Here is a 13479-nt window from a genome sequence, read left to right as displayed (position 1 = left end):
GTACATTTGAAACGGTGAGGTAGAATCCCTGATTAGGTGAAAGTCGATTGTAAGTTTACCATTGTTTTCAAAAAAGACATGGAATTGCAGCCCTAAACCCCATTATTTAGAAGGCTATAATACTCCCCCCACAAGGGTTAGAAGTATGTGGATGAAACAATCAAGTAGCTTTGTGAGTCATGTTTATTGAATGTAATCATACAAACTGTTAGGTCCAGAATGCTTGACAGATTTTAGTCCTGTATAAATGACACGTTCTTTTCTGACCACAATATTACATATATTTTCCTTTAATGTTCACTTTTCAAGGAGTTAAGGATTTACTTGGCCCCTAGCAGGGAAGGATACAGGCCAACTTAAAAGGAAAAAAAACCAGAAGTCAAGAAAGGAAAAGTAACATTAATGGGGTTTTTTTCCTCACTCTATCTTCCTAAAGCTCCAGTGTGGTTTCACAACTTTCTACCTGCTCGCTGTTCATGTCCAGAATTAACGTAAAACCACTAAAACAGCTTCCCAGATTTTAATAATGCTTGAGAATTGGGTCAATATATGCCAATAGAAACACTTCAAATGCACCTGCCACAAAAGAGAGGGGAAAGAATGAGCAGGGCTTCCAACCTCAGTAGTGGTGATCTGTAATGTCCTTTCAGCCTCTATTGTACAAAACAAACAGAGCAGTGTTAGTCTCCAGTCCCTAGACAGCAAGAGGAAGCTCTGTGCATCCAAACCATGGATGGAGGCTTTGGATTTCCTTCCTCACTGTATAACTCAGGGGCTTTGCTTGTTAACCTAGAGAAGGAGAAAATGTTTATCTGTGCATGGGTTGACCAAAAAGCTCCTGTGTCAAAGGGAAAAGACAGCCACACTGACAGTGATCTGTTTGGGGGCAGTGATGAAAATACATAGATGGATAAGTAGAGGTTAGGTTCCTGCCTTTAAATTTCTGTGTCTGCCCACTGATACCTATTTCTGCCCACTGATACCTATTTCTGCCTTGCCTTTGGCAGCCAAACTCAGAATTTGTAGTTCTGAGACATAAAAAAAAAGAAGCCAGAAATATTTAGAAACACATACAGGACTTGAGAAGGAAGGTTTGGGAAAAGGACAAAGGGATGGTTTAGTGGGAATGGTGATGCCAGGGAGACATTGAAATGAAGAGCGCAGGAACAGAAGAAGAGAAGAAAACCCATCAATAGCTATTTCATCCCCTTCAGAGAAAATTAGCTTAATGATTCAGTCACTCTTTTCTGCTTTCCAGTTGAATAATAATGGAAGTTATCTTTCAGGCTTTTCCCAAGGCTAGCATGATACCTCTTCCTAGGACAAAAACACCCACTGGACATAACATGTCACTCTTACTTAGTGTTGTTGTTTTTTTTTTTTATTTTGTTTTGTTTTTTAATTTGACAGCTTTGAAACTAATTTAACATAATAGTTGCCAGAGAAAAGATATCACGCAATCCATATAATTCATGTGTACTCTTCTAATCCTGTATAAAATCAATGAAGAAGCTTGTTTTTCCTGGTTGGGCAGGTTTATGTCTCCATCTCAGAAGCCAGCTAAAGAGAAACTAAAAAAAAGTTAGCATAGTGCATGAAATATGCAGAACAGCAAATCACATGGTTCCATTTAAAAATGTGCATTTTTTTCTGACTGTACAAGCACCATTAGTCTGGGATTATTTTTGAAATTGGAAATTAAAAAAGTACAATAAAGCTACAGGTTGTTCCCATTGATATTTAATGCTGGCCTGCAGTTTACAAACCACAGAATGCAAAGCAGCTCCTATGAGTTGACGAGTACCATCTTAAACATGAGACAGCCAGATATGTGTTACTAAGCTGTATTTTCCGTTCTGTATTTTTTTTTTAAAGAAAGATGGAAAAGAAGAGATAGAGTAAGGAAAGGAGAGAAAGACTGAGGAAGAGAGAAAGAGAAAAGAGTGACAGAGATAGAGATGGAAATAAAATGTGCCAGGAATGCTGAACACTTTGGAAGATCTTTAGAGAAGACAAGGAAAGTTAAGTGTACAGAATGGAAAGGAAAACACAGTTTTCCTTGTTGGAACATTAATGGGGAATATGCAAGCTGAGGGCTAAAATAAAGCTGTACCCTCACACGTCCTGCCTGGGGAGATAAACGAGCCTTGTGTGCACTGTGCCAGCCCAGCTCATCCTTGTAGGCAGGTACAGTGTGAAAACTGTGTCACTGTTGACCTGGACATGACATGAGAGTTTATCTAACATCTTAGTGTAATAAATGCAATTTCCAACAATGAAATCCTGAACTACAGGGTGACTCTAATTCTTTATTCAGGGACAATCTACTCAAAAGTCTGCTTAGCAAAAATGCTAAATAAACAGTCAGCCCCTGCACATAGTATTTTCTGGCTATGATCTTATGCTCCTTCAAGTTTATGTGGCAGCAACTTCTTTCCGGGTTCTTCTCTGTCTTCACATGCTTCTTCATCCTTGTCTATTCCTTGTGTTAGTTTTCTCCTTAGTCTCTCTTTTCTCACAGCTTTTAGTAGCTCTCAATTTTTTTAGGCTTATTAATATGCATGTTGGTGTCTTAGCTGTCTATTTTGGATTAAATTTAAAACTAAATTAAAAAATATGACCATTTGAAAAAAAAATGGAACATGAAGTGTGGAATTCACGTTGTGTTTTGTTTTTCTTTTTCTCCTATCATTCTGTTATCTGTTTCCCTTTTTTCACCCATTTTCTCTCATTTTATGTGTCTGATTCAGTTGCTCTTCGAACACATTGGAACATATATTCCTTTTGAGAGCATCCATTGCAGTAGGTGGCTGATTTTTATTTAATTCAAAGACTAAATTATATTAAAGAAATATTATCTGAAAATAACCTGCAAAAAGAGTGAAATTCTTTTAAAAAATGTTTTAAAAATAAAAAGGGTCAGTAAAAAAATCTATTTTTCAAGTAAAAGAATATTTTAGCCCTGGTAGCATAAATTTATACCATCCCTCTGAGACTGAATACTCCTTATATCATCAGTGACATATAACCTCACCTGGTGCTAAAAAGGAACAGAAGAAAAAACATCACTAATTTTTAGCACAAGAAGATGGTGTGTTTTAAAAGGTTGCTGCAGTGGAAACTTGTGGAGAGGGTCTGTGAAGCCAGGCAGCAAGGGAAAGCACCACCTAGGTCATTCCTCCTCAAGCTGCGGAGAGCAGACTGAGGCAGGGACCCACAGCCACTGTTTCCTTTCAGCCCCTGCGCACTCCTTACACAACTGTCCCCCATGAATCACCACCTGCACTGCACCCAAACTCCCCAGAGCACGTGCTTCTTACTCTAGGCTGAAGGAAATTAATTAAATCACCTGTTCTGTCCTCATTTTGCTGCCTCACACTTTGCTAAAATTGGGGCTGGCAGGTAGCACTTTTCCAGGTGAAATGAAGGATTAGCTATTTTGCATCCAGCTTCTGCAAAATAACCCCCATGGAAACACTTTGGAAGCACTTTCTTTCAAAACATTATCTTCAGAAAATAAGGTAAAATTACATTTAAGAGGTTAAGGATATAGGTGCTAAATTTTCATGCAGCCTAAGAATGGTATTTCTGGACCGCCCTTGAGAAATTACCTTTGGCGCCAGCAAAGGTGAGTTCTTTGTCATCTAAACAAACAAAAAACCCCAAACAAACAAACCAAACCAAACCAAACAAAAAACAAACAAACAAACAAACAAACACCCCCCCCCCCCAAAAAAAACCCAACAAACCAACCCACCAAAAAAAAAAACCCACAAAAAGCAAAACCCAAAACACTACTAAGACCTCTGTCTCAGACTCCCCTAAGAACTGTGTACCCAGTGCACAAGGCTGAGATGCCAGGCTCTGCCCCAGAGGTCTGCCTGGACAGCTTGCCCACAAGGAGTCAGAGGCAGAGCTCAGAGCTCAAAGGGGGTGAAGGAGATCTCAGTTCAGCTTGTCAGCTCCCCAACGCCGCTCCAGCCGCGATGATGCTCTGCCCATCTCCACGGATACGCTGCCAGTACCCTGGGGCCAATGCTCACCAATAAATACAAATATGGCCCCAAATGCTCTACTTTTGATTACAGTGAGATGAAGAAAAAGTTAATTGGATATGGGAAAACGGCAACAAATTGTTCTCCTTTGCAAGCAAAGGCAAACATAATATTTTATCCTGCTGGGTGGAAACACAGAAATGGGTACTGCTTTCCAACTGGCATGTTTCTAGAGGTTCAAGCAAATTAAAAACAAACAAACAAATAAACAAACAAATAATATTCTTTCTCTTCTGTCTTTAGGGCTGACTGAAAGGGCATCTGGAAGGGCAAACACAATATAGTTACATATCACTGCTAGTTGTCAAGGTAGCTACAGGATTGGGATTCCAGACTAAAAAGTTGTTTCATGTATTTTCCAATATAGCAGTCTTCTTCCAGCCACTTGAGATCATCTCAACTGGAGGAAAAGCCTAAGGCTCTCAGGAGAACTGCTCAGTATATCAGCCTTGTTCTATCCCAAATAAGAACATTTTGTGACATCTCCCTCTATTATCTACAGCTAGTGTTTCAAAGTATGGGTCTTCATGGCATTAGAGATGTTCTTTGTCTTCTACTTTAAGAAAAAAACATCTTGAAGGAAATCCCATTTGAAGACTTTGCTTAGCCTGAGACAGAACAATTAATTTTTGCATCAGTTCAAAGGAAAAAAACCCCACAAAACAAAACAAATTAACTGATGGAAAGAGGGTTCAGACTCACACAAATGAAATGTTTTCCATAGGATATTTCTATTTTGTGGCATTTTTTAAACAAAATCTTTTTTTAAACAAACTTTCGCAAAATTTTCTTGTTAAAAAAAAAAAACCAACGAAATCATTTGTAATGTGCATTTGCAAATCAACACAAAACATTGATAAGAAGTTTATTAATTCAAGAATAATTGAAGGTCTAGATTCTAAAACAAAGTTGTGGGGTTTTTTTTGTTGTTGTTGTTTTGGGTTTTTTTGTTTGTTTTTTTTTTTTTTGTTTTGTTTTGTTTGTTTTTTGTTTGTTTTTTTTTAAATAGTACAGCAGTCTGGGACATAAGAAACACACTTGGGATGAAAAGCCTTTGATCTGGATCAGGCTGAACACAAACTGCCACTTTTCAAGTTAACCCCTTCTACAGAGATTCTGCACTTTCTCTGTGTTATTTTGCAGATATGAGGGTAAAAGTGTTTCTGTCTCTCTTTTGTCAATAAATACTCTCATTCAAACAGATATATCTCTTGGAAAAATTCTGTCTTCACAAAAAATTGTTCCAATTAGGTCCATGAGATTTTTGCATGGACTGACTTTCAAGAGTTGAATATAAGCTAAGAGAAAGCCTGCAATATTTTAGGTTGGAAAATTAACTTGTGACAAACCTTCAATTCAGAAGCCCACAGCTGCCATGACAAAGTTTTGAAAAGGAGAAATTGCTTCTTTCCTTATATTATTTTTCCTTCCTTTTATATTCTCTGTCATATGCCATCAAGTTCTTAAAGAGACAGAAGTACAGGCACTGTATAATTTAAATGAGATCCATGTTTCTGGAAGCTTAGTTGTTGTGAATTACTTTTTAAAAAAGCACAAGTGAGCATAAGTGAGATTGGAGTAAAATGAGAGGAAACACAGAACAACAGTAAATCTTGCCCAGATACAAGGAGATCTCTCTCCAACCACAGACCCACATTTTTCATGCTTGGGAGCTAAAACATTGGCAAGGATTATTTTTCAACTAGGTCAAAGTCAATGTTGGAAAGACGATTTAATTTATTTTGTCTCCTCAAGTCACATCAGTTGTGAAGAGCTACTCCTGCCAAGCAGCCTGAAATCACCAGTAATCTTGGTAAGAGAAATTGGTGGCAGACATAATGTTAAAATTAAATAAGGAATGAAATACAGCTGAGCATTATCTTGGGGAAATGAATCAGGTGGTGGTAACAGTTCACATCACCTTGTCCAGAAACAGTGCCTCGATATAGGAAGAGTAATCCAAACTGAGACACGATTATTAGGCATGTAATGATTCTCATCTTAGATGTTTGGCTTAATTGAAGAGTCTATAAGTACCTTTAGTAATATTTCTTTTTCTTCTTACAAGCAAGATTTTCTAGCACCAGGTATCAGAGAATACCATTAAAAAATGCTGGCATTACACACTTCCTGCAAGACTTTAGGCTAAGAAGGGTTTTGAAGTGTACATGAGCATGATAATTTACAGTCAGATGATGAAAATGTGTCAGAGATGACATGCATCATGTAATCTTGAACACATTAAATTTGAAACCTATATTTTAAAACTTAAGACTTAAAAAAGTCTATGCCCTGCACAAAAAGAAAAAAAAAAACAAACCAAAACCCAACAAACAAAAAAACAAGAACAAAACAAAAACCAACCAAACAAAACACACAAAACCGACCCAAACAAATGAAAAAACACCCAAACAACAGCAACAAAACCAACAATGGCAACAACAATAAAAAAAACCAAAATCACCAAAAGAAACAAGAATGGGAGCTGCTTTAGAGTCATTCTTGCTCTAAACATCATCTACGCTTCCTCCCTTTGTTTCCACAGAATGTTTTTTCACTTGCACAGATGTGAATTTTTACACTGCAATGAAGTTCTTTTCAAGTACCTGCTTCTCAAGAATGCATTATGGTTAATTATTGCTAATCTTATCACTATATGCACCTAAGAGTCTTAATATTGGCACTGTGTGAACACTGATACAGTTTCTGGGAGGCCCTGAAGTCCTGGAACCTGTGTATGTTTCAGTACCTGTACTCAGGTCTGGACACACTGAGCAGACAGGGTTTCATGTGGGTTTGGCAGCTACAATTTACTAAACTTATAGAGTTCCAGGGTGGCTGAGGCTGGAAGGAGGTTTTCCATACTCATACCTGGCTACCTGGAGCTGCTTGCCCAGGACAGTGTTCAGGTGGCTTTTGAATATTTCTCAAGATGGAGCATGTACAAACCCTCTGTGCTGATACCCAAAAGCTCTTATGCTAAAACAAACAAGCAAAAAAATATTTTTTTTCTATTTTTAAATGGAATTTCTTGCATTTTAGGTTGTTCCCATTGCCTCTGGTCCTGTCACTGGGCACTGCTGGGGAGAGCCTGGGTCATAACTCATTTAAGAACTGGGACATCTATTCAAAGCTTCAATCCTTTGCCATTGAAAAATAGTCCTTGAAGCACAAATCAAGTGCAGGCACACTGGCATTGGTCCTTCAGAGGTGAGGAGGCTCCTCTCTAGCTGTCCATCCTCTGAAGTTTTGTCATAGTGCTGCAAGGATGGAGCTGACAAGGAAAGCAGCACTGCCTGCACAGTCAGGCGGACCAGCATCTGTTGTTTGATGTGCAGTTCATACCTGGGAGGTTGCTCACACAGCATACAGGCTCTGCTTATTCCACATTTACTTCAGCCCACAAGTTCTCCATGCTCTTGGCAGCTGGATCCCCAGTACAGAAGCCAATGACATTTCCACAGAAAATATTCCACTTATTATAAGCAAATTAACTTCTAAAGCCCTACATGTAACCCACAGAAGATAGGTCTATATAATGTAGTTCTTGGAAGAGAAATATGAAGGCATTCCAGAGAGAAAACAAATTGCTTTTTTTCTTGGCTTTGTCTTTCAGTATATGCTGGCAATTTTCTTGAAAACAGACAAGGTGTGGAAATAGGTCACAACCTGCCTGCAACTACTGCTCAAGATGGAAAAAATAATGGCATACTAAAGGAGGTGACAAAGCCAGGAGCACCTTTATTCAGTCACTGCACAACATCATGACTCTGCAAGTATCTACAAGAGGAACAAAATTGTGTGAAAGTCTGAAATGGGAGCTTTTTCCAGCCTTGAAGAGGCAATTTTAATTTGAAACTCCCTTCCTCCAGATTGCCTTCAGTGGGGCAGCACAATCAGCAAAATCCTAACCTCAGAGCTTTGGTGCCATTAGTCACACAAAGCTTTGGTGATTTACACTCAGAAAATCATTTCAAGTCATCTGACGGGACTTTGTTATTCTGCCTACAGCTACACCTGTGCACTTCTTTGTCTCTAAGTTTCAATTAGAGATAATTTAAATAAGAGAAAATCATGTTTCCTAGTGGCAGAGCCTGTTAATGAAATGTGTTTCACATTTCCAATGGAAATGGGAATTCAGGAAACCAACAGGCAGAGCTTGTGCCTGCGTTATGAATACATTTCACATTTGAAAGGCTTTATCTCCATCTCAGTATCCAGATATGCAACTCATCTTCAGCTATGTGAGCCATATTCATATTGCTCTGAATTTCTGATTTGCCACACTGTTACCATGAGCACTCAATTTCCAAAGTGTTTTAAGAAACCTTCAAAAACAGGGAGTTCTCTATTGTTTTAAGTATCTGTAAGAACAGAGAGGGGAAATCTTGTATCATGTCACACTGGAAGTCACAAGGAGAACAAGAAGAGACATAAGCAAACAGGCTTAATGAATTTAACCATGGTTTTACATCAAAGAATTATGTAAAACGATCAGAAAAGTAGGACAATTGATTTGAAAACTTTTCACCTAAGTGATTTTATCAGAGGGCTCTGGAGACATCTTTCTGTGGATTGAAGTCTTTCCTGCTTAATATAAAGCAAAAGTCACCAGCTCTACTGGATAAGGGACATAAGTGCTATGAGCACAGAGAAAAAGCATTAGGCCATGCACTACTTTCTTGGTCTCCAGTAAGGAGTCTTCCATCCCTTGTGTAGGGGGAGGATCCAGTCACAAACTTAGATTGTTTAACACATACAATATTTTTCAATATTCAGATATTTTCATATGGCCTGAATATACCTGATATAACCTCAGATGAGGCTATGGAAGGAAAAAAATCTAAATGTTTAGGCAAGGTTCTTATACCTGTCATCAAGTGACAAAGCAGCCCCACACAGGGTACTACAAAGTGACATACTGTCAGACTGAGACTTCTCTACTCCCATTCATATCACCACCTTTCAAGATGTCTTCATAAGCCTGGTGTTCAGCTGTACGACTCTAACTGAGGGCAACCATAGACCTGCCAAAGCCAAGAACTGGAGATAATGCATCAGCATGAGAAAAGAAACCATGGAGATGGAAAAATGCGCTGCTATTGTCAGGAAACTCTTTAAACCAATCCTACATGCCTTTCAGCAGCAGCAGGGGTAGAGAAAGGATATTCCAATAGCAGGATGTGGTAGAAGAGACAAAGTAGCCACATTAGGTCTAGCCACAAGCCCAGGATGTTATGCTTTTACGACTCAAAACTACACCACAAAAAAAAAATTGTGAAACAAGCAAGCATAAACTCATACATGCTTATGCACACTTGTAGAAGATATGTCTCAAATGCAAATATTTTCCACTATTTTTGACTGGTCGGATGACCACTTCCTTAATGACATCTTTCACATGCCATGCAAAAGAAGAAGTCCTGGCAGATATTTTTGCACATATTAACAAAGCATCAGTCCTTGCTGAACTGAACTCTTTGCTGAAGACAACTCCAGCTAACATGCTAGGAATATCACCACCGAATTTAAAAGTTTGTGAATCTGGGAGCTCAGCATATGACTTCTTCTAGCCTGCAGGGAAAGCTAACAACAAACTGGTACAGAACAGAAAAAGCTGGACTGCTCTGTTAAAAATGGTGCCTGACATGCAGCAAACGTTGGTGGAGAAACCACCCACGAGTTATTCTGTAATTACACGTGGTGTGTATCAGCTATATTAGCCCTTCTTCTTTCACATCAGTGCTTCAATCTCAGTTCTCTAATAAAAAGGAAAAAGTCCTTATTTCCTAGCGAGTCATACTACAAAAGGGAGCAAGAGACCTTGCCATCTCTTTATTCCCTGGTTAAGCCCCATGTAGCGTAAACATCTCTAGAGAAGGCTCTGGGAAAAAGCCAGGCTTGTTAAATGCACACGAGTTGTTTTTAAGACAATCCATCCTACTATTTGGCCCACGCCGTCTTGATGTGGGTCAGACTATAAATGACACAATTTGGTTGCCACTGTACTAACCTCTGCATTCCTTTGACTCTGAGGGAGAAAGTCTCTTCTTCCTTTCTCACCTGACTTCAAATGGAAATATCATGAACACTGTGAATTTAGCTCGGTGTTTTATAAATGTGGTTTTATTTGAATTGCCGCAAAAATGTTGGGTGAGATTAAACACAGCCTTCTCCTTTTGAAGAGGTTTATGCTTAATATGACTTTTACACCCTCTTTTCTCACTAAATGTTAATCTTTTTCTCCTTTGACTCTAGTTGCAACTCCAGCTCCTACATTCTGCTTGTGAGAGCCTTCCCTTGGTACTCTGCTATGTGATATTTATGCATAAAGTTTTGCTAATTGCTGATTCCATTGGCATTCATGAACCTTTGCTGCAATGAATGAAGCTTTCGTTCATGTTTATATATGAATTTCCAACATTTGTATGTTTGTAATCATCAGGCTAAAACCAGCTTTCATTTGCAGAGACATAAGCTGAGGGTAACTGAGTAAGGAGATGGAACTCTGTCATGTAAATGGAGAGATCCTTTATCCAGAATCACTGACAGCTGAGTTTACCACAGAAACCTCCCATTTCCGCACCTCAATGAAGTTTGCTCAGGACTGGTGACTATGGTTATGCCTGCATTAACAATATGCAGTTTGGATCAACAGAAGTCCATTTCTGGAGCTCATTTTTGGTGGGCACCTGCCATAGGCACTGCAGTTCTATAGAAGGCTTAGTTCAGATAAACTCTTAAGTTTGTTCCCATGAAGTAATGCTCTGTTACTGCTGCAACTCACCTCTCAGGCTAGTCCTGTCCAAAGGGAATCCAGGCCAGGACCTGCAGTGCCCTTCCTGATAGGAACGTAGGCTCATCAAGCAGCCAAGAGGTGAGGGTTGCCCAAAAAGTACCCAACTGATCTAACTAAGGAACACACTAACACAGACCTATGTGCAAATTACTGAGACTTACCCAATTAGAATATCTCTGTGGCAATCCTGAGCCATCAATGATCTTCCCAGCCATATAATTGCTACTATTAACAACATAAGTTCCCAATTTAACAAATGGAAGCAAGATAAACATCCACATCATCCTGGCTTCTCCCAGCTTTATGATTCAGGGTGTAGCAATGTGTTGCCCTTGGTCTTTTGGAAATAGTGTCCATGTGAGAATTTTAATGACAATGCAGCACTGCTTCTGGCCTGTTCTGGATATCTGAGGGCTGTGATCTCTTTACCATGAAAGAGGTTCTGACGGGTAAGCTAACTGGTTCTATCATGCCCCAAGGTCTTGTAGCTTACCTCCTTCCACTCAACTGCCCATGTATGTCCTCTCTCCTTACACTTTTCTATAGGTTCCCCAGAAGAGAGGCCCAAAACCAAGGAGGACACTTAAACAGTCTAGAATCATCAGGGAGAGGAACCAGGAAGGTTTCTGATGCAGCACCAGGGGAGACAATGGGTGGAAGGAAGAGGTGAAGTGCTATATTACTTAGATTTTTTGAGTCCTTTAGCATCACTGCTTTGTAGGCAAATGGCTGCAACTACTTTCCTCTCCAGTACTCTACTCTCTTTTGGCATTGGGTCTGCTTTCCATGCCTCCAGCATGGGAAACCAGGCTTCCTGCCTCCCTGTATTCAGAAGTTTTGTCCATCCTTTTTTCATGTCATGCCATGTTTTTACAGAAAAAATCCCATCACCTGCATGCATAGCCTTTTTATTACTATCCTTTATTCTCCTCTGCAACTGTTAGCACATTATTGCTCATCAGCTGCTTCATAGGAATTACTTATGTACATGCTTTGAATCTCACTTGTCCCAGAAGTAAGTACAGATTATGTCAAGTAAAATTGCTTACCCTTAGATACCAGACAGAGCCCCAGACAGACAGTGGGCCGAGACAGAGAAGGATGACAGTGCCTTAAAAACATTGTAATTACTTGCATTCAATAAGCCTGGCATTTTCCCAGAGCTGTCTCTGGGGATGTTTGTGCTATGTATGGCTCAGCCAGGCAACAAGGAGAGGACAAGGTCTTTTGCTCCCTTTTGCTGTCTAACCTGATAAAAAACAAGGGGATTTTCTTTGTCCTAAGAGATCTGAGATGTGGATAACAAACTGATGGCATCCACTCATGTTGTTTGTCCATAGCAGCTATATTGTCCCAATCCTTGGCCATACTGGCTGCCCAACAATACTATTTTGAGTAGTTCTCCTTCAAGAATCTGATGTACCTGATGGGACCAGTGTCTGTAAAGTAGTGTTTTCATATGGGCCATGAAAAATGCCCAAAGAAAAAGCAGGGGGAAAGAGTCAAGACAACCAATAATATTTTTATGCAGTGACTAAACAGATCTTGAACTGTCGCTTTTGGAAAGGTGATATTCTTGCACAGCCCTGCCTTGGTCACAGTATCTACACACACATCCTATTAAAAGCAAAGTACAGTTTTGTTGATAAAAGTAACACAGGAGTGGAACTCAGTTCTGCACAAGACTTTTGTACGGGACGTTGCACTTGTAAATAAAAATTTCCCTCAATCAGTGAGAAATTCCGAAAAGACAATTCTCTTCCAATTTATTTTTAGGCCAAACCTGTCTGGGCCTGATATTACTTAAATTTCAGTCAAAATAATTACAACGAGGAACAACTTCAGTCAACTTTAAACACACTTTCAGCTTCCTCAAACTGACATCTGAATCTTAACAGTTTATAACTGAGGGCTATAACTGACTTAGAAAAATCAAGAAAGACTGTAGTGCTAGAAGAGCCCATGATCACACAGAAGGGAGAAAATAAGACAGTTTATTCAGCTTCATGCAAGTCATGTGATATAATTACTTCCAACTGGTTTTGGTCTCTATACAGAAACTTCCAGCAAAAGGTTTTAAAGATGTAATAATTACCTTTTTCCTTTCATGATCCTTCTAACTATGCCTTAATTTATGGTGCTTTTAACTAGCATACATGTATCCTGAGGCTATAATGGATGCACATTTATTTAAGTCAAAAGATAAATCTTAATGAAAGGGTTTTTTAACACAATAATTAACATGTATTTTGATCATCATAACAGTATTTATTAGAGGCACAAAAACAGAATCAGATCCCAGAAGAAGCCATGAAGATCCTAAATAGGTTGGACTAGCAACACTGCCCTATTATTTTGCCAAGAAATGATACATCAAAGCGGCAGGAATGAAACATCATGCACCATTAGGAGCTACACTCAGTGACACCCAGGGACAAAAATATGAGCTGCACTAACCTCCACCAAAAAACATAAATTACAATCACAGAGCAGCAGGAAGTGTGGAACATGCCTTTTCTCTTAGTTATCAAGCTATGCTGTCCTTATACCTCAGCAAACATGATAGATCATCATAGATAGATAAATAAGAGAAGAACCACAAAAAAGTAGGAATTTAGGCATGAT

The 13479-nt window shown here is 39.1% G+C and overlaps 1 protein-coding gene across 1 annotated transcript in view; it reads right to left on the bottom strand.

The window, feature by feature from the left end:
- The window catches only part of DHRSX (dehydrogenase/reductase X-linked), a 166457-nt gene that overhangs the window by 100892 nt on the left and 52086 nt on the right, over nucleotides 1-13479 (bottom strand). The gene's annotated exons all lie outside the window — the stretch shown is intronic.

Source organism: Hirundo rustica, chromosome 2 (genome assembly GCF_015227805.2).
Source record: "Hirundo rustica isolate bHirRus1 chromosome 2, bHirRus1.pri.v3, whole genome shotgun sequence".
In the NCBI taxonomy this organism is placed as follows: Eukaryota; Metazoa; Chordata; class Aves; order Passeriformes; family Hirundinidae; genus Hirundo; species Hirundo rustica.
This window is presented reverse-complemented; position numbering and strand designations above follow the sequence as displayed.